Source organism: Panthera onca, chromosome A2 (assembly GCF_046562875.1).
Source record: "Panthera onca isolate mPanOnc1 chromosome A2, mPanOnc1 haplotype 2, whole genome shotgun sequence".
NCBI lineage: Eukaryota > Metazoa > Chordata > Mammalia > Carnivora > Felidae > Panthera > Panthera onca.
In genome coordinates, this window is record NC_138340.1 from 123,253,140 (window position 1) to 123,275,987 (window position 22,848).

The 22,848-nt window shown below is 39.1% G+C and overlaps 1 protein-coding gene across 7 annotated transcripts in view; it reads right to left on the reverse strand.

Moving 5' to 3' along the window:
- Positions 1–22,848, reverse strand: part of PDE1C (phosphodiesterase 1C) — a 505,372-nt gene that overhangs the window by 464,390 nt on the left and 18,134 nt on the right. The window lies entirely within an intron of this gene.

The window sequence follows — 22,848 nt, forward strand, 5'->3', positions numbered from 1 at the left end:
TCAATTACACTCTGTAGTTACAGATCCAAGGGCTTTCCCACCAAAATCCTGTGAGCAAGGCCCAGTGCGGAGATGAGGTCAGAAAGGGATGCAGAGGCCAGATCACAGGCTGCAGTTCTTTCATCTAAGGGCAAAGGGGGGAATTGAGGGTCCGTTCAGTTTGGGGCAAACTCAGCTGGAAACGTCTAGGGGACACTAGGATGGAGATGTCAAGTGGGCAGTGGAGAGCACTGCTTTGGAGGGCTCTCAAGAGTGAAGTCAGGGCTCTGGAGAAAACTCTGGGAATGTCTGGCACACAGGTAGCAGCAAACACTTTAGAGTGGACGGAACACTCAGAGCAAGTACAGTGAAAAGAGAGGGCTGGCTGACATCCAAACCTGGGGGCATTTCCACGTAAGAATAGGTGGAGAAAAGAGTCAGGTAGAAGGGGGGTGGGAAGGATCCATCAAGCACTGGAGGCAGGGATGGCTTGGGGGAGAAGGGGAGGAAACCAAAGGGCCTTTTCCCCTCAGACTGCAGAAAAATACCCCTGCTCTCCCTCTCTATTTCTCTCTCACTCTCTAACATTCCTGCCAATGACCCCCAACCACCTGAAGTGGGGTCTCATCTCACACCCCTAAAGAGGGATATAATGTCACAGTGGGAGGAAATTCCTTCCAACATTGCTTCTTTTTCTCCTGATCACAGCTTCATTTCTCTACCCTACAGGGGCTGTCCACAAACAGCAATTATGATGCCTCCAATTTATGGAACTCTCAGGCACTTTACATTCATCCCTAGGAATTAAAGATTATTCTCCCCATTTTACAGAAATGGAAGCAGAGGCTCAGAAAGGCTTAGCGAGGACAACTGTCCTAAAGGCAAGCCAGTGTGCCTGTCGGTAAAAGAAGTCAAGCTAGCACGCTCTCAGGACAAGCACACCAGACATGGTGGCCCAGGGAGATTGGAAAAGGAGCACACTCTCCCAGGGCTGCCAGCCTGGGTGTGCAGGCCTCCCCAGGTCAAGAGCCCAAGCTGTGCAGACCCACTCCTAGACCCAGCACTGAGGTACTCAGGGTAAGACCTGATGCAGAGAATTTTAAGTTCAGCCCAGTCTTGATGTCTCCAAATGGTTCATCCCTACATTTTTCCCAAAGGCTTAGGAGGGTACCTTGCTCAGTATGGCCTGGTGATGGAGTAAGAAGTGGAATTTGGATAGACCTGGGTTTAAGCCCTGGCCCCACCACATGCTGACCCCATGGCTATGGGCAAATCACCTACCTCTCCATCTCAGTTCCTCTACTGGAAAATGAGACTAATGATACCTCTCTTTCTGGAGTGATAAAAGGATTGAATAACATATATAAAGCACAGCATATAAAAGGTACAAAAATACACTACCGTGAAATTTTTTTTAAAGGCAGGGGCTTTACATTTCTTTATTTCTTTCTACCTTGCCTTGTTCCAAAAGACAGTTAAGGCAGCTGGTACACAATAAATATTTGTTGACTGGGTACATGTAAAATAAATACTAATGAGCTTGATCTCCCACAGAGAGACTGGAGAAAAAAACTGAGGAAAACTTGCCTACAGTGCAATTTATTAGGTTGTTTTTAATATTAACGATTTGAATTCCAGCCTTTCACTGCAAGGGAGAAAAATGAATCTAGTATTTAAATGCGCTTAGGATAATAGGTAATATTTCAAATAACGCAGCCTTTCACTAATTAATAGCATTGAACTAGACCTCTCCCCCCTCCTTCTCCTCCTCCCCCTCCCCCTCCCCCTCCATATCCTCAACACATGCATAGAAGGGATCCCTGAGTGATGGTCAGGGAAGGAGAAAGAGAGGCAGCAGTACCAGCTAGCACCCCTGATAACAAACTGTTAGTAATTCTGACTTGAAGAGAACCTCTCATGTCTTGTGAATTCTTCCCCATGAACTCTGAAAGAGGCAATGAACTATAAAACACTAATAACCCAACCTGGCTGGACTCAGGTTGTCACCACAGCTGTGACAGTAGCAATATATAAAGACCTCCTTAAAAGTGCCTGTTAAATGTTCATCGTGTTGTTGTTTATAGTTAAAATGTTAAAAGCAACCTAAATGCTTAACAGTGATGACTTTGTTAAACCAGCACTTCACATGGTTTAATGTGAGCTTTAATGTGACTCAAATCCCTGGGGGGGGGGGGGGGGGGGGGTTAAACTGCAGATTCTGAGCCAGTAGGTTTGGCTAGGGGCAAAATTCTGCATTACTAACAAGCCTCCTGATGTGGCCCACAAACCACACTTTGAGTAGCTAGGCCTTGGTTAAGCTATAATAAATACATATTAGAATAATGTGCACTTGTTAAAAATGATGTGGATCTATACACACTCATACGGAAGGGAGTTTAGGATATACTGTTAAGCAATAAAAGCAGGCTATCCAATTAAAAAGATTAAAAATCAGAGCACAAAACTATATATATAACAATTCTATTTTAGATGCAAATTTTGCATGTAAAAAAGTCTAAAATAATACACTACAAAATCTAAAAGTACTTATCTCCAGGTGGTGAAATTTAGAGTGATTTTAATTAATTTTTCTTTTTGTGCAACTGTATTTTCTAATTTTTTTTTCTTTTTACAATAATCAAGTAGCATTTGAGCAATAAAAAAAAAAGAAAGGAAAAATCTGCAAGAGGTTATGAGGCCCAGGAAAATGCTTTCTCACAAGATTAATAAGCAAGAATATATATAAAGTCATGCTAATTTCAAATGTGACAATGCTACCCATCAAGGTGCCCCAAAGACCTTTAGAAAAGGAGATTGGTTTCCGATGGCTTGACCTAAGGAAAAAATGTTATGAAATGACAAGCTGAAATTCCACAAATAAGGAGCTGGTTAGGAATAGTAACCAAGATGCCATCTGGCTTTAAGACCTGAGGTGCCCCCAGGCTGGATGCCACGATCCTAGAAATCCTGTTCAACAATCTTATGGTACTTGGGGATGGATACACAGTGCAGAGGGCACAGGCTTTGGAGTGGATGAAATCGAGATTTAAATTCCAGCTTTTCCATTTAGCAGGAGGCCCTTAACTTCTCTGTATCAGTTTCCTCCCATGCAACATAGAGGTGCAAACAGGACTTGGACGAATTGGTAAAGGAGATGAACTTTGAGAAGTCCCTTCCACAGTGCCGGTCTACCAAGTGGTAAGCCCGATGGACAATCTAATCAACTTGTCAGGGCTAGTGCCTAGGGAAGGAATTTTTTTGTTTTTAACCTCAGTACATATTGTTGTGCTAAACGGGGTACACATTCCTTCCTCTGAGTGAGTTTGTATGAGGATAGAATGCTATGATATTCCAGAAGAGATCAATAATAAGAGGTACCAGTTTTTGAAGAAACATTTATGAAAGAAAAAGTTGGAAAATATTTTATCTAGGAACAGAATCATTTCTCAAATAGGAATGATGCTGCAAAATAGGTAATTCCCATCAGAAGGAAACCCATTATAGTGGAGGAAGTTATAGTATCAGATTAGTTGAACTTAAATAAATTACTTGTGATGATTTTTAAAAATTAACAATCCCACAAAACCTTGTTGACAAACAGGCAAAACAGAAAGAAGCTGGCACACCTGTCGTAGGTTTTACACCATCCTTCCCTTGACTTGGCAACAGGCCTCCACCTGTAGGATAACAGTAAATGGAATAATGCTTACAAATGAAATGAACACCAGAGGTACAGCCTCTTGTAGTCTTTCTAGCTCCACCTTGAAGAACAACGGGGAAAGCACCTAGGGTGACTTTCTGTTGCAAATAAAGGACAGCGCAATGAAGGGAAGAATTTGACAAGGTAAACCAGGCCTTCTTGCTGGAGAATGTCTGGATGCTGAGGACCTGTCGTTTCTTCCACTGGTTTAGCTGCCACAAGTGCCGATAAACTGCCTTACCTATTCACCCTGGCTGCATCTCAGCCTGGGAGGGACCTTGCCTGAGAAATGAAGACGCTCACTGGCTTGGGTAAGCAGATTGGGGAATGGAGCAATGCACACTGACACTTGGATAGCTCTCTTTGCCCCTTGTGATTAGCCAGGAGAATGGAGGCGAGCCAGACAGGTTAGAAAGAACAGCAGGACCAGCCGTGAATAAGAGGCACATCTAAGCCCCAGAATCTTTGGGAGACCTCATAACCCAGCTTAACTGACCTGCGCTGGGGATGCAGCTGTATCAGGAAATGATTACATTCTCACACATTCAGGACAAACATTCCAAACATTCCACCAGACCAGATCATATACATAGACAGCTACCTGTTTCACAAGGAAAGTTCATAAGTTACTTCACATTTAACTAATGAAGATGAAATTCTCCCATTTAAGTAAATTCTGAAAATTCTAAACACTTATTTGCACAAATTAAGAGTCTCTAAACCCAAAGTTCATGGCCTTCAGTAAGATTTATTACACAGGAAAAAATCTTAACTTTCAATTAGCAAAATATTCAGTTAGGTTGCCTGTGTGGGACACTTTTGACTCTCTAACCAACAGCCATTCTCCCTTCAAAGCCTAGCAAAGAGAATCCTAATTATGTTTGGGTGCTTTGGACTCAGTCCAAGGACTGACTCATGACTGGTCTAAGTCAATAATGACAATGCCCTTCTAAGAAGCCAATGATTGGTCTATGAGTATGCATGTGACCCAGTTCTAGCCAATGATATTTTAGGAAGTAACTAACTGCTGATGCACCCATATGGCCACATTAAGTAATGAGCTGGAGAACAAAAACAGAAATGCAAAGCTATTTTCATTGGGCATACATGTCAAATGTGACAGCATAAAAGAATACACTGGGCAAAAGTGGGCAGCTCCATGATATAATTTCAACAAGTATTTATTAAGCATCTACCATATGCTTAGCTAACCCTATATTATTAGGTATGGAATACTTCATCAGTAACCTCTGTAGCATCTGCTTCAAGATGGAGGTTTGGTTGGGGTATTTTAGGTTATTAAACAGGAACTGCCCTAACACCTGGCAATGACGAAATCTACCTTAGCTTGGAGCATACCCAGGAAGTGACTCTTCCAGCACAGCACTCAAATAACATTAGTTGCAAAAAAGAACAATAGCTGCAGTAGCAGCAATAATAGACATGGGGCAAAGGGTGCCCACTCCGAGGTTGATGGTGCACAGCCTGTCACAGAGAGTCCCATAAACCAGGGAAGTCAGCAATCAGCATTTTGCAAAACATATTAAAGGCAAGTAAAACTGTCCATAAAAATTAATTGATAAAGTCTTGGTCCTGTGCTTTTAGCCAATGTATAAACATAAACCAAGAACTTCCTGTAATTACAGTACTTCTGAAAGTATGTTGGGGTGATACCAGAGGTCATCCTACAACAATTTCCTTAGCCACAGTGGACGCAGAGTTATCAGAGTGAGAACTGGAACTTGATTTCAGAACCCAGTAGAGCTCTTTTGCAGGTCATTGTGTTTGTTTATTAGTAAGATGGAATTCACCTCAAGGCTCAGTCAGCAGAACAGATGGGCATGGTGGATATCCTTGAGAGCCAGGGGATTCAAACGTTGCCTTCAAAGACAAGTACAACCAATTTGTGGGGGCACTGAAGCTATAGCCATGTCTCTAGTCAGCATGAAGCCAATCAACTCATTAACAAAATCAGCTGCTTCAACACTGTAATTGTGGTGGCAGCCTAGATCACAGAAGTCATATGTGAAAGTGTCCCAAATCTAAAGACACTGATTCCTAGTATCACTGCTTTGTTGAGTTCTTGAGGAGAATAATATACTTAGAATATCAACTCATGCTACTGTTTTCTTTTCTAGATATCTCAAACATGGTCTGAGTACTATTCTCATTACAGAAGAGGGTTATGGAGGATTGTGTACTTAAGGAACACACACCAAAGGACAACAGCAAGGCTTATAGTAAAGTTAAATCTTAAGAGGGTTTTGGAATAGGACACTTAGAAACATCTAGTACAATGTCTCAAACATTTTTAGCAGTAAACCTTTTATTCGAATGGAATTTCACACAGAACCCCAATATAGATATAAAGGTATTTAATTATCATAATTTTATTTAAAAGGGAAAACTCTTGTATTTATTATAAAGTGGGTCAAGATCAATTAGACACTGTTTTGCTGGATGTGAAAATTTCAAATTGGGGATTAAGAATGATTGTAGATTATTATCACCTTCAGCATCTAGTATATTTCTCTGTCATATACTGTTTTAGTTACACAAGATCAAAAAAAATCAGACTGGTACTTATAAGCAGGGACAAACTTCTTTTCTCCTCACCCTGTAATCTCAGGATAATTTTCAAATAAATTGAAATAACAGAAGAAGCTTTATTCCAAGTTCCACTAGAAAAGTAGCTAATCTTACAACATAAATGAACATGTTTACAATTGCTGATGTGTTCAAGAAAATTGGTATATTTGATAGAACGTATGTAAAGTGAACATATGTAAATTTTTTTAAGTTAAAAATGTATTTTACAACTGATACTTAAATCAAACATTTGCCTGATTCCTACAGCACCTTTCCCAGGCCCCAGGATTCTACCAAACTGCTTGAAAACTACTGATCAAATTAAATTCCTTGATTTCATAGATGAAGAATTTAAGGCCAGGTTGGGAAGATTGTTGCTCAAAGTCATACAGTTAGAAGAGCATCTCTAGGACTAAAATCCAGAATGTTCTACCCCAAGTTCCAACACGCTTCCACTAAGCATGCTATAGTTCTAAGAAAAGTTGTTCCTCTTCCACATTAGATACACTTATTACTTCTAGCAAAGAAAGCAAGCTCACATATTTCATCAGATAGGACCTTGAACACCTTGACATGTATTTCAGAGTTTAAAATGAGAAGGGAAAAAAAAAACACTTGTAAATAAAAACTTCTCTGCAGGATGCCCACGCCCAGCTTCCAGTGACGTCAGTGGGGTTCACGCAAGTTCCTCTTATAGGCACATAATCTGCACGCTCATACTGAGCCTCTTTCTCCATGGCTCAGACTTTGTGCTTCCTCCATGAATCTCGCTGAACCAAAGGTGAGAAAGCCAGTAAACTTGAAAATATGTTTCAGGGTAAGAGTTTAGCATCAAACAAATACCAGCAGCAGGCAAACAGCTGAATTTGACAATAGCCATCTCTCATATGAGAATTCTCCAAACCCCCTCTCTGTATCCTGGCCTCTAGCCTAAGACATCCCCACTGCAAGTTGGCAGGAATTTCAGGGAAAATAAAACAAAAGCCACAAGCCTTCCTGGATTGCCCCTGAAAACAGCTCCTGGAATGGGCAATGCAATTAAGTGCAGAGCTCCCCTTGTGGTTCACTTACACACCCATTCTCAAACCTCACGACCACAGACAGCTGGTAAATCATTTGTTCGTGAGTGTTGCTGAAAGTCTAAGACAAGAAGTCATTTGCCATGAGTGAAAGCATCCAGCAAATTCACTGACATAATGACATGATTCCTAACCATGGTCATTTAATAAGTCCCTATCACCATCGATGACTGCTCACTGAGTTAGCAAAACCTTATTCATAAATGGCAAGATGGCCAATTTGTGAAAATGCAAACATATTTTCATTTACTTGGAATATAAACGGCCATGATGAAAACAGAAAATTTTATTGCAGTAAGACTAATAATGTCAACAATAGCTAAATTTGTTTGTCACTTATCATGTACCAAGCACTTGTATAAGTACTCTACATTCATGAACTCTTTCATTTTCACTGTAACCCTAAGAAATAGGTACTATTATCAGCCCCGCTTTATAGAAAGTAAACTGAGGCAGGGACAAGAAAGAAGTTATCAGAATGGACAGAACAAGAACAAACAGGACTTAAATAAGCATTTGTCTTTTCCTATCTAGATATTAATTGGTATCTAAACATGACTCATAAAACAAGTAAGAGAAAAAGCTTAGACATCCCAAACATCATCTTCAGGTCTTCTGTTAACACAGATGAGAGGCATTTTAACACAAGAGCAAGCAGACATTAAATCCCAGAGTTACGGGTTAAATGGAACCTTGGGATCTAGGAGGAGGTGGGTAACTACATGAAACACAGCTATTTTGAGAGATAGTATTTTGAGAGATAGTATTTTGATGTGACAGTTACGAACTGGGGCTCCACAGCAAGACAGGCTACATTCCAACTCTAGCTCCGCCCCTTGTTAGTTCTAGGATCTTAAGCAAATCATTTAACCTTTCTGCGGAAATAATAAGATCTCACAGTGTTGTTGTGAAGATTAAATGAGCTACTACACATGAAGCCTTAAGATAGAACCTGGTCCACAAGAACCACTTAACAATGTATCAGTTACTTTTATTGTAACCACTGCTACCACCACTGGAGACACTAAAAACTGGGAAGTGAAACTTTGATTAGCATAGAAAGAACAAAATCCTGGCTTTTATAAAACAGTTTGTTCACTATTCTGCTCCTGGAACTCATTCTTAAAGGAAATAAAAAGTCCCTAGACCCCACATTGCTTACAAACTGCATACATGCCCAGTTTTCCCACAAATAGCAACATATGAGACTACTCAAAAATGAATAGTTGCCCTCAACATTTCAAAAAGAATGAATAGTTATCTTTTTAATCCTCTGTAAACCTCACTTTTATAAAATCTTCACAAATTGCCAATAGGCATTTATTTAAAATGTTTTGCAGAGTCTTAGAAAATTAGCTATGCTAATGCTAATGCTTCTGGCCCCAAATGGTAGAAAGTCACAATGCAAATACTCCTGAGTTCTCATTAATAGCAAAGAAGAGGGGCGCTTGGGTGGCTCAGTCAGTTAAGCGTCTTGGTTTCAGCTCAGGTCATGATCTCACGGTTCATGAGATTGAGCCCCCAATCGGGCACCGTGCTCACAGTGTGGAGGCTGCTTGGAATTCTCTCTCTGCCCCTCCCCAGCTCTCTTTCTCTCTCTCTCTCTCTCTCTCTCTCAAAAAATAAATAAACTTAGGAAAAAAAATTTTAGGGGCATCTGGGTGACTCAGTCAGTTAAGCGTCCAACTGCAGTTCAGGTCATGAACTCCTGGTTCATGGGTTCTGAGCCCAGCATCAGGCTCTGGGCTGACAGCCTGGAGCCTGGAGCCTGCTTCAGATTCTGCGTCTCCCTCTCTCTCTGCCCTCTCCCCAGCTTGCACTCTGTCTCTCTCTCTCTCTCTCTTTCAAAAATAAATAAAAATTTTTAAAAATTAAAAAAAAATGTAATAGCAAAGAAGACACAGAAAAAGATTTAAAAAGTCATAACAAAACTAAAACTGACCACAGCCCAATACCAGAACCTGGGAGCAACTGAAGAGGATTATAAAATAGATGGCACTGGATTAAAACAACAGCTGCCGAGGCTCTTGACACAGCCTGGCTTTGATGAATGAAACAGACCACAAGACCAAAGAGAGAGAGAGATTGACAGAAATAAAGATGCTTCAAACTTCCCCTTTCATCTCTCAGCCTTAGGTTCTGTTCCCTCGTCATCCCCACCTCCACCCGTTCCTTACCTCTTAAATCTAACCAGAAACCACAAATTCTAGAAAATACAACATTGATGCAGGTGGCAAGCAACCTGGTAGCGGCACAGTATTTTCCTCTTAGATGAAGGCAATACACCATCAGGATGAGCCCTGATGACAATGCACACCGATAGCTGTGGCTGTTCGCATTCAGAGTGCCAGAGAATCAGGCAATGGGAGGAGACGGAAAAATGCCACTTCACCGGAGCAGGACTCATCAAGTCTAATGGAAATAAACTGGGCTGGGAATGATGACACTAACATGATAAGGGGTTTGGACTACATGGCAAAAAAAAAAAAAAAGTATAAACATGGGCAGATGGAAATTAAAATGCGATTAAAGTTGCAAAGAAAACAAATGCAGAAGAGAAAGAAGGATTCTGAGAAAATAAAAATGCGATTCTTGTTGTGGAAAACAGAGAATGGAAGTCAGTACAGGGATAATGGGTGTTCCTGAAAGAAACTTCAGAACAAATGGAAAAGAATAATCAAAGACAGAATAAATCATTCCTAACCTGAAGAAAAACTGCACAAGCATATCAAATGGCCCTTTGACTCTAAAGTCAATTAAGAGAGACCCACATCTACCCCTCTGCTTACAAAACTATTTAACTACAAGGATAAATTTAAAAACAAACAAACAAACAAACAAACAGAACTACAAGCACCCAGGAAGATTAACCAGGTTGCCTATAAAATATGAAAACTCAGGCTTCAGATTTCTCCAATGTTAGCCTAAATCCAAAGAGATACTGAATCAATGCCTACAGAATTTTGAAGAAGAAAATAGTTACCACCAGCAATTTTATGCCACCAATTTATCTGCCATGTTAGAAAGGTATTTTGAGATACATGAGCTCTTAAGATACACAGGAGCTTCTAGAAAGTTTCCTGAATTTGCAGTAATAATCTGAAGATTAAGACAAGACTTTCAGAAAAGCACACAAGTGGCTTGCAGGGAGAAATAAAATTAGTTGGGGTGCCTGCCTGAGTGGCTCAGTTGGTTAAGCATCTGACTCACGCTTGGCTCAGGCCATGATCTTAAGGTTTGGGAGTCCAAGCCTGCTTGGGATTTTGTCTCCCTCTCTCTCTGCCCCTCCTCTGCTTTTTCTCTCTCTCCTCTCTCTCTCTCTCTCTCTCAGAAATAAATAAACATTTTTTTAAAAAAGACAAAGTTTGGGGCGCCTGGGTGGCTCAGTCGGTTGAGCGGCCGACTTCGGCTCAGGTCATGATCTCGCGGTCCGTGAGTTCGAGCCCCGCGTTGGGCTCTGTGCTGACAGCTCAGAGTCTGGAGCCTGTTTCAGATTCTGTGTCTCCCTCTCTCTGGCCCTCCCCCGTTCATGCTCTGTCTCTCTCTGTCTCAAAAATAAATAAACGTTATAAAAAAAAAAGAAAAAGTTAAAAGAGAAAAACAAGTGGCCGAAAACTGGCTATAAACTGGATTCAGGGACTGTCAAAGGATTTAAGGGTTCTTTCTGGGGTAATGGAAATGTTCAAAAATTGCATGGTGATGACAGTGGCACAATTCTGTAAAAATGATTTTATTGTTTACTTAAGCAGGTTATTGTATGGTATATTACATCTCAATAAAACTGTTTGTATTAGTTAGAGTTCTCCAGAGATTCAGAACCAACCAGATATATAGAGAGACACATGTAAGAGGAGATTTCTTATAGGAACAGGCCAGCACAACAAAGGAGGTGAGAAGTTCTCTTATCTGCAACAAATTAGATGATGCCCACCAGCCCTAGGAAGGGTGATCTATGCTCCGCCTGAATTCAAATGCTAATCTCTTATAAACACCCTCACAGACACACCCAGAAATAATGTTTACCAGCTATCTGAGCATCTTTAGCCTAGTCAAGTTGACATATAAAATTAACCATCACATTCTTTAAAAAAATAAAATCAAATATAAAACTTACCCAAAGAGAAAAATCTATAATGCTAAAAAGAATCGTGTAGGGGGCGCCTGGGTGGCTCAGTTGGTTAGGCGTCCGACTTCGGCTCAGGTCATGATCTCATGGTTTCTGAGTTTGAGCCCCGCGTCGGGCTTTGTGCTGACAGCTCATAGCCTGGATCCTGTTTTGGATTCTCTGTCTCCTTCTCTCTCTGCCCCCCCCCCCCCACTTGTGCTCCATCTCTCTCTCTCTTTCTCTCTCTCTCTGTCTCTCAAAAATAAATAAATGTAAAAAAAAAATTTTTTTTAATTATGTAAAAACTATCTGGATTTTTAAGCCCAAGGTTATATCAACACAGCCTAAGAAGTGGGCAAAATGAGTAAAAGTGTGATAGATACCTTATCACCAAAGGCGCCATGCCACACCTAACTCCAACAACCTGAAAAAATTGATTAAAGAAGCTTCTGAAAAATGAAAACTCCAACAATCTGAATTGATTAAAAAAGCTTCTGAAAAATTATTAAAGAAGTCTTCTGAAAAGAAGACTAACACAACATATGTCTTCCAAACACCAGAAATAACAAAAGGTAAAGAAAATACAGTCCATATGCCAAAAAAGAAACATGGCATTTTTTTCAGTAGAAAACATTGTTAATATGTCAGAAAGAGCAAATATAACAATTATAATGATAATTATATTAATCTCCCCAATCTAAAAAGTTAAAACTAATTGGAAAAAAAAAACCCAAAATATTGTGCACAGTAAAACAAACAGGATAAGGACAAAAAAAATGAGAAGCCTAATTTCTTGATTGATGAAAAATACAGACATTTCAAACCAAGAAGAACTTCACTTAAAAATGGTTATTTTGGGGTTCCTGGGTGGCTCAGTTGGTTAAACGCTGACTTCGGCTCAGGTCATGATCTCAGGTTCATGAGCTCAAGTCCCACGCTGGGCTCTGTGCTGACAGCTCAGAGCCTGGAGCCTGCTTCCACTCTCTGCCCCTCCTCCACTCTCTCTCTCACTCTCTCTCTCTCTCTCTCTCTCTCTCTCTCAAAAATGAAATAAACATTTTTAAAAATGTTTAATGGTTATTTTTTATGTTTATTGCAACCAAGGAAAATGTATTTTTTAGTGGGAAAAAAGTGTAGTTTACAACCAGCAAGTACAGAATGATCACATGGCACATTATGAATATGTGTGTTCATGTGCACCAATAGAGTAAAGGGTGTTCACCAAGATGTTAGATGTAGGTTTAGGGAGAATTTAATGCTTTTGGAAAGCAAATGGGAGAGGACTGGTTAACTTGAGTTTTTAATGGTGAGAATATAATAGTCACATACACACATACACACATACATACAAAAGATATTGTAAATTTGAAGAAAGAAAATGGTAAAACCACTTAGTGGTATATATCCAGAGAATCATTATACTGAAAAAGAGAAAAACTGACAGTGAATATGTAATTCTCATTAATCTACAAAACAAATTACAGTGTACCTAAATATATACAAAGCTAAAAACAAAGAGAAATATCTAAGAACAAGATATAATAATGATAAGGCTTTACTAAACAAGTAGTCTTCGTCAGGTCAAGCTGCCAAAAAAATAGATAAAGATCTGAATAATGGTCCTAATATAATTACTAACCTGGATAATTGGTTGGGATTATACAATTATAATTAAATTAATTTATTAAATATATTTAGTGATATACATGAAAACAGAAAATATCTTCTGTTTCTCAGTGCCCATGGAACATTTTTTAAAGTTTATTTAGAATTAGACCACTTAGTGGGGCGCCTGGGTGGCTCAGTTGGTTAAGCGTCTGACTTCGGCTCAGGTCATGATCTCGCAATCCGTGGGTTCAAGCCCCGCATCGGACTCTGTGCTGACAGTTCAGAGTCTGGAGCCTACTTCAGATTCTGTGTTTCCCTCTCTCTCTGGCCCTTCCCCTCTCGAGCTCTCTCTGTCTCTGTCTCTCTCTCAAAAATAAACATTACCAAAAAAATATTAAAAAGAATTAGACCACCTAGGAAGTTAAGTCATGCTCTTACCTACCTATTAAAAATCTTAAGGACTTTTAAATGGACTTATAAACTAAACATTTAACATTCATCAAGAAGAAAAATGAGCAAGAATAGCAAAGAACATTTTGAAAAAGATGAATGAGTGTAGCTTTGTCATATTGGATATTAAGATACATCACAGAACTACAATAATTTTAAAACATCACACTAGTACAGGAAAAGACTAAAAGAAGAATGGAACAGAAATTCCAAAAGGAGACTCAAATGTGTGTAACTATGTATGTGTTACATAATTATATTATGAATTTAATGTTTTAAATCAGTGCAGAAAAAATTGATAATTTTTTATGGAGGGGAAACAAAATTAAATGTCTGCCTTATTACAAAATAAGTTTTAGATGAATTCAGAGATTTCAATTAAAGATTTTATAAAAATAAAACTATATAGTCTTAGAAGAAATAAGGAATGCAAATTTTCATAATCTCTTTATTGTAGAAGGTTTTTCTAAACATAAACTATAAATGAAGAAATTGTTTCATTTTAAAATGTAATGTCTGCACATCAAAGTTAAAAGGCATATGTACAAGTGGTGAAAATTACTTGTAGCAAATATCACCAAAGTTTAATAGCCTTAATATAAAAAAAAAAACTTTATTTTAGAACACATGCCAAAAGAAAAATGAATATGCTATTTATAAATGAAATATAGATGCTATTTATAAAAGAAATAACATGAGAAAGAAAGGCTCAAACCCACAAATAATCAAATAAATTTACAGAAGAGTTATATGCCATTATTTGACGTATCAGAGTATACCTTTTTTTAAAGGTTGAGATCCAATATAAGTAAAGGTCAACAGGCAAACTCATACTTTATGTGTGGATTTGTAAACTGGTTCAACATTGGGGGAGGGAGTTAGACTATATATTTCAAAAGCTTCAAACATAGTTCTACTCAACAGCTTTACTCTGAAGAATGTGTCCTAAGGCAGAATAGATTTACAAAGATGCAGAAATGATGATAGTCACTGAATGGTATTTGTGGCAGCAAGAAAGCAGAAAGCACATAAATATCCAACAGCAGAGACCAGCTAAATAAACCTGGTACCTTAGAAATTCTGTCGAAGAAGACTTTGATATGAAATGATATTAATTATACACTGTCAGGTGGGGGGGAAGTAAACAACAATACAGTAATGGTCTCGTATTTAAAAAATAACAATGAATGTCCATCTGTGTTAAAACTCAAGCAGAGGGGCACCTGGGCGGCTCAGTTCGTTAAGTATATGACTCTTGATGTTGGCTCAGGTCATGATCTTACAGTTTATGGGATGGGAGCCTCCATCAGGCTCTGTGCTGTGCTTGGGATTCTCTCACTCCCTCTCTCTCTCTGCCTCTCTCCCGCTCATTCTTTCTTTCTCTCTCTCTCTCTCTCTCTCTCTCTCTCTCCCTCCCTCCCTCCCTCCCTCTCTCAAAATAAATAAATATTTTTTTTAAAAAACTCAAACAGGGGCACCTGGGTGGCATAGTCAGTAAAGCATCTTGATCTCAGCTCAGGTCATGATCTCACAGTTTGTGAGTTCAAGCCCCGCACTGGGCTCTGCATTGACGTTGGAGAGCTTGCTTGGGATTCTGTCTCTACTTCTCTCTGACCCTCCCCCGCTTGTGCTCTCTCTCTCTCAAAATAAATAAACTTTAAAAAAAATTTTAAAAAGTTCAAACGGAAAAAAAAAAATATTTACCAAAATGTAAACAGTGATTGTCTGCAAACATTGCTATTATAAGTAGGATTTTGTGTTCTCTTGGCCAATCTTTATTTTATAAATTTCTCTACAATCAACATGTACAAATTGCATAATAATTGTTAAAATAATAACAACAATAGCAGGTAAATCATGCCGAAAATTGTTAAGCTTTTTCTCCTTTCAAAAAGCATGAACATACTAGTTCTTTTTCTCCTGAGCATGGAAGAAAGCACCATGAATTCCCATTAATGGGAAAAGATGTGGTTTGCCCTCACCCTGAGGGACACTTTCAGTGGGATGATTACAGCTGCTATGACAACAAGGAGAGGATGTGATGTCACATAATGATCCAGTGACTGTGATGTTCCTGTCCCAATGCGGCGCTCTCACTGCCAGCTGGAAATCCAGCAGAGACCTCATTAAGGGCATCTGTTCAGTAATTACTACAAGTTTCCCCTCGTCATGCCTCCAACTCTGCAAACAGCCCTACCACAGAACTCCAACTCCTGATTCACAGAGGGCCCTAATCTCCCACTTCTGCAGAGCTCAGACCGACAGCCACCAGAGATCCAGGGTCAAGTGTCAGCCCAGTCAGTAAATGTAACTTCCATCAACAGGGACCAGGAGGGAAGAAGCAGCCAGAGGACTTGCAGCAAAGCAGATATAAACTGAAGCTTCAAGGCATTTTACTAAGAGATCAATTGCATCTCCCTAAAATGTTTATTGCCATTTCCCTCAGAGAAAACCTAATACACCTCCAACCTACAGAAAAGAAGAGCAAATAGCTGTGGTTGCACAGCAAGCCAGAGAATCAATTGCAATATCAGAATGTAAAATGAATTCTCCTACAATGAGTATGAAATCCCAAGACCCTGCTCGCACAGTGCTCTGCAAAGAGTAGGGGCAAAGTGCTATCATGGAAAGAGCCAGACCAACCTGGTTTCAAGTCCCAGCTCTATTCCCTACTTAATCTCCTGAGCCTGAGTTTCTTCACCTGTAAACTGAGAATGACAATGAGTAAAAAAGGGTTGTTGAAAATTAAACATAAAGCTCTGAGCCTAGTACCTATACCTGCGAAAGAAAGAAAGAAAGAAAGAAAGAAAGAAAGAAAGAAAGAAAAGAAAAGAAAAGAAAAGAAAAGAAAAGAAAAGAAAAGAAAAGAAAAGAAAAGAAGCGAGGGAGGATGGATGGACCTCCCCTAAATTTTTTTTTTCACATGAAACTAGATGGATAGGTCAATGAATTAATTGGTCCCTCCCCTTAGGTCTTGACTGGACCAATGCAACAGTCTCCTAACTGACCTCTTTCTCTCTGGCCACTCCTACTGCTAACCATTAAATGACTTATTATGATGGTTTTCTGCATGCCATTTTTTCTGCCTAGAAAGTTCCCTAAATCTCTCCCTTGCCCATCCCATCCTCAACTCCATCCAATTCAGTGATTCCCAAACAAAATTACACATCAGAGTTACTTAGAAAGCTTTCTAAAATGCACATGCCTGGGCCCCTCTACATAACTACAGAATCAGAATCTCCAAATCCTGGGTACCAAAAATCTTTAACAAGCTCCCCATTTGGTTCTTATGCAGCCAGCCCTTCCCCTGCAGTATTTGAAAAACACTGATCTGGCTAATTCCTACTCCTTTAAAACTCAGTTTAAGGACTCGAACATTGCTGGTAGGATTGTAAAATGGTACAGCCACTTTGGAAAACAGTCTTTAAAAGTTAAACATTAATTTACCATACAACCCAGCAATTCCACTTCTAGGAATCTACCCAAGAGAATGAAAACATATGTCCACACAAAGATCTGTATATGAATGTTTATAGCAACATTATTCATAATGGCCAAAAAACAGAAATAACCTGTGTCCATCAACTGAAGAATAGATACACAAATGTATATATCAATATAATGAGCACTATTCAAAATAAAACAATGGAGTAGTTATACATGGGAATGACTGCACAACTCTGTAAATTTACTAAAACTCGTGAATTGTACTTTTAAATTGGGTAAATTTTATGGTATGTAAATTACACCTCAATAAAACTGAATGAAGGACGGGAAGAAAAGATAAGACAAGACGGGTGACTGGGTGGCTCAGTCAGTTTAACATCTAACTCTTGATTCTGGCTCAGGTCCTGATCTCACAGTTTGTGGGTTCAAACCCCACACTAGTGGGGCCTGGTTGGGATTCTCTCTCTCACTCTCTCTCTCTGCCCCTCCCCAGCTCATGTGCATGCACACATGTTCTTTCTCTCTCTCTCTCTCTCTCAAAAATAAACATCAAAAAAAAGATAAGACAAGATAGGGAAAAACTGAGTCGAAGCCTTTGCTGACCCCTGCAAGCAACAGGACCTTCCTACCCCTGTGTTACCTCCATTCTTTCTAAATCCCTCAAATAATACTTGGTCCAGAAATGTTATTTTTTAATATCAGTCTATAAGCCCACGTACTTTTCAAGAATGAGAAAAGTGTCTAATGTCTCCTTATGTGTTGCAGTCAATGGACACCTAGCAAATGTTTGTAAAAGAATCAATGAAGGAATGAGTGACCCAATGAGCTTTCCGTTGAAATAAACTATTAAGAAACATTCTGGTCCTAAGCTTAATACCCAGTTTACCTTCCTCATACAAGGTCATAAACCCTCTCATTGGGATAAGAGGAAATGTTGGATGTCCCAAAATTGCTTTGAATTTTTACCAAAGGTATGTCCCACAAGAGTAGGAAGAGCCCCTTCCTCTGACATCCCCCACACATAGTCAGGCTCACACACAACCACTGTAGCTTCAAATACCCTGGACTCAAGTCCTGGTCTCTCCACTTCCCCAGGCAAATGCCTTGGCTTCCTTTCCTCATCAGAAAATGGGGAATGAAATGAGCCGATACTTTCAAAGCCCTTAGAATCATGCCTAGCAAATAGCAAATGCTCAATTATATACAGAGAGAATAAATATACATGGAATGTGTGTGTGTAACTAGTGAAACATTACTACCCAAACAGGTCATGCTGTGAAATGCTCAGGTAAGTCTCACCTGGCTTGTGGGATACCACAAAGTGGGGGATTAGGGAAACTGAGATAAGCACAAAACAGGGCATAGGTACTAAGAGAGAGTAAGCTGAGTAATTTTAAATGTCCTTACATACAATTAGGTCTTAAAAAACAAGTAATAGAACAACATGTATGATCCCATTTAAATATAGAACTACAATAGAGGATTAAGTGAACATAGGGTAAAGAAAAATATGGAGAGGCACCTGGGTGGCTCTATGGGTTAAGTGTCTGACTTCAGCTCAGGTCATGATCTCTTGCGGTTCACAGATTTGAGCCCCTCATCAAAGTCCATGCTGACAGTGTGGAGCCTGTTTGGGATTCTCTCTCTCTATCTCTATCTCTCTCTACCCTCCCCCACTTGCACTCTTTCTCTCTCAAAATAAATAAATAAACTTTTTTTAAAAAGAGAGAAATATGGAAGCAGATTCACCTAAATATTATCAAAGGTCATCTCTGGATAATAAGATTTTCTTTCTGGGGTGCCTGGGTGGCTAAATCAGTTAAGCATCTGATTTTGGCTCAGGTCATGATCTCACAGTTTAAGCCTCCGTCGGGCTCTGAGCTGAGCCTGCTTCGGATTCTGTCTCCCTCTCTCTCTCTGCTCCTCTCCTGCACTCTCTTGCTCTCTCTCTCTCTCTCTCAAAAATAAACTTTAAAAAAAAAATAAGGTTTTCTTTCCTGAGTTCCTAAAATGAATCTTAACTATTTTTACAGGGAAATAAAATTAATAATCCTATCTTCATTTTGTTAAAAGCTAAATTAAGTAATTAGGAAAATAAAGACAGCCTCCAGCCCCCATGGACCACCTGCCTCTCTGGCAGCCTAAAAGTTTACCTGCTTTGTTCTGAAGAGAGAATGAATACTCAGAAGGAGACAGGAAGGCCCAGATACAGAGGAGGAAGAATGCCCACACACGGTATTAACTAGGTACAACAAAATAGCAGGACCAGTCAACACTCAACAAACAGATTCACCACAGTAGAGGCAGTGTGCTTTTGAGAACACAAATCTGATCATGTCATTTCTGCTTAAAGCCACCAGTTGCCCCCTACTGCTCTTGAGGAAAAAGACCAAAATCCAAGAACCTCTGCCCACCTCTCCAGCCTCTTCTCAACCATGTTCCTCCTCTACCCACCCCCCAGCCACAGGGCCTCTGCACTGGCCATCCGCTCCACTTGGATGCTCTCCCACCGCCCCCTGACCTTCATCAGGGAAGCCCACACCAATATCCCAGACTAGGTTCTATCCCACTGATGGGCAGTCACAGCACCCTGGCCATTTCGTCAGAGGATGGAGCCCAGTTATACCACCATCTATGGGCCCTACCAGGCTGTTGGTTTTACTCACATTATACCCCTAGTGTCTAACACAATAGCTGTTGTGTGGTGGGCACTCCATAAAGAAAGCCTAAGTGAATGATTACAATCCATGGCCAGGTGGGGACACTGCAAAATATGAGCCTAAACAAAAGCAAAGATTAGATCGTGGAAGGTCTATGAGTCCTCTTGGGAATGTGGGCTTGATCCTGCAAGCAATGAGAAGCTACTGGACAGTTTTATTTTTTTTTTAACTCCTATACTCATTTTATTTATTTATTTGTTTGTTTTTATTTAAATGCCAGTATAGTTAGCACACAATATCATATCAGCTTCAGGTATACAATACAGTGATTCAACAATTCTATACATTACTCAGTGCTCATCACATCACGGTAACTGTACTCTTAACCGCCTTCACCTATTTCACCCATCCCCCCACCCACCTCCCCTCTGGTAACCATCAGTTTGTTCTCTATAGTTAAGGGTCTGTTTTTGTTTGTTTGTTTCTTTTTTTCCTTGTTCATTTGTTTTGTTTCTTAAATTTCACATATGAGTGAAATCACATGGTGTTTGTCTTGCGCTGACTGACTTATTTCACTTAGCATTATACTCTCTAGATCCATCCATGTTGTTAAAATGGCAAGAGTCCATTCTTTTTTATGACTAAGTAATATTACATTATATATTTATGACTTATTTCACTTAGCATTATACTCTCTAGATCCATCCATGTTGTTAAAATGGCAAGAGTCCATTCTTTTTTATGACTAAGTAATATTACATTATATATAGTAATATTATATATATGTATATATATATGTATATATATCTCACATCCTCTTTATCCATTCATCAATCAATAGACACTTGGCCTGCTTCCATAATTTGACTATTATAAATAATGCTGAAATAAGCATAGAGGTGTATATATCTTTTTGAATTAGTGTTTTTATATTCTTTGGGTAAGCACCCAGTAGTGGAAGAATTACTGAATCATATGGTAATTCTATTTTTTTTTAATTTTTTTTTAACGTTTATTTATTTTTGAGACAGAGAGAGACAGAGCATGAATGGGGGAGGGTCAGAGAGAGGGAGACACAGAGTCTGAAACAGGCTCCAGGCTCTGAGCTGTCAGCACAGAGCCCGACGCGGGGCTCGAACTCACGGACCGCGAGATCATGACCTGAGCCAAAGTCGGACCCTTAATGGACTGAGCCACCCAGGAGCCCCTGGTAATTCTATTTTTAATTTTTTGAAGAACCTCTGCACTGCACAAGTTTGCATTCCCACCAACAGTGCACAAGGATTTCTTTCTCTCCACATCCTCGCCAACATTTGTTGTTTCTTATGTGTTTGATTTTAGCCATTCTGACAGATGTGAGGTAATATCTCATTGTGGTTTTAATGTGTATTTCCCTGATTAGTGATGCTGAGCATCTTTTCATGTATTTGTTGGCCATCTATTTGTCTTCTGTGGAGAAATAATCTGTTCATGTCTTCTACCCGTTTTTAATTGGATTATTTGGGGGGTGGGGGTAGTGTTGACTTGTATAGGTTCTTTATATAGCATGAATATTAACCCTTTGTTGTATATGTCATTTGCAAATATCTTCTCCCATTCAATAGGTTGTCTTTTAGTTTTCTTGATATTTCCTTTGCTGTGCAGAAGCTTTTTATTTTGATGTAGTCCCTACAGTTTATTTTTGCTTTTGTTTCCCTTGCCTCAAGAGACATATCTAGAAAAATGTTGCTACAGCTTACCTCAGATAAATTATTTCCTGTGCTCTCTTCTAGAATTTTTATGATTTCAAATTGCACATTTAGGTCCTTAATCCATTCTTAGTCTATTTTTGTGTATGGTGTAAGAAAGGTCCAATATCATTCTTTTGCATGTACCTGTTCAGTTTTTTATTGAAGAGACTGTCTTTTTCCCATTGCATATTCTTGTCTCCTTTGTGGAAGATTAATTGATCATACAACCATGGGTTTATTTCTGGGTTCTCTATTCTGTTCTATTGATCTATGTGTCTATTTTTGTGCCAGTACCATACTATTTTGATTACCACAGCTTTGTGGCATATCTTGAAATCTGTGATTGTGATGTCTCCAGTTTTGTTCTTCTTTTTCAGGAGTGTTTTGGATATTCAGGGTCTTTTGTAGTTCCATATAAATTTTAGGATTGTTTGTTCTACTTTTGTGAAAAATGTTATTGGTATTTTGATAGGATTACATTAAATCTGCAGATTGCTTTGGGTAGCATGAACATTCTAATAATATTTGTTCTTTCCATCCATAAGCATGGAATATCTTTCCATTTGTTTGTGTCACCTTCAATTTCTTTCATCAGTGTTTTATAGTTTTCAGAGTATGGGTCTTTCACCTCTTTGGTTAAATTTATTCCTAGGTATTTTATTAATTTAGGTACAATTGTAAATAGGATTGTTTTCTTAATTTCTTGTTCTCCTTCTTCACTATTAGTGTATAGAAATGCAATGGATTCCTGCATATGGACTGTGTATCCTGTGACCTTACTGAATTCACCTATCAGTTCTGGGAGGTTTTGGTGGAGTCTTTAGGGTCTTTTACATATAATGTCATGTCATCCGCAAATAGTGAAAGTTTTACTTCTTCCTTACCAATGTGGATGCCTTTTATGTATTTTTTCTTATCTGATTGCTGTGGCTAGGACCTCCAGTACTATGTTAACTAATGGTCATGAGAGTGGACATCCTTATCTTGTTCCTGATCTTATAGGAAAAGCTCTCAGTTTTTCACCATTCAGTATGATGCTAACTATGGGTTTTTCACATATGGCCTTTATAATGTTGAGGTATGACCGACCCCTCTAAACTTACTTTGTTGAGGGCTTTCATCATGAATGGATGTTGTACTTAGCCAAATGCTTTTTCCACACCTATTGAAATGATCCTATGTTTTTAACCTTTCTCTTATTGCTGTGATGTAGCACCTTGATGGATTTGCAAATACTGAACCACCCTTGCATGTCAGGAATAAATCTCAAGTGATCATGGTGAATGATTTTTTTAATGTATTGTTGGATTCAGTTTACAAATATTTTGTTGGGAATTTTTTTACATCTATGTACATCAGACATATTGACCTGTGGGTGTCTCTCTCTCTCTCTCTCTCTCTCTCTCTCTCTCTCTCTCTTTTTTTGGTAGTGTCTTTATCTCATTTTGGTATGAGGGCAATTATGGCTTCATAGAATAAATTTGGAAGCTCTCCTTCCTCT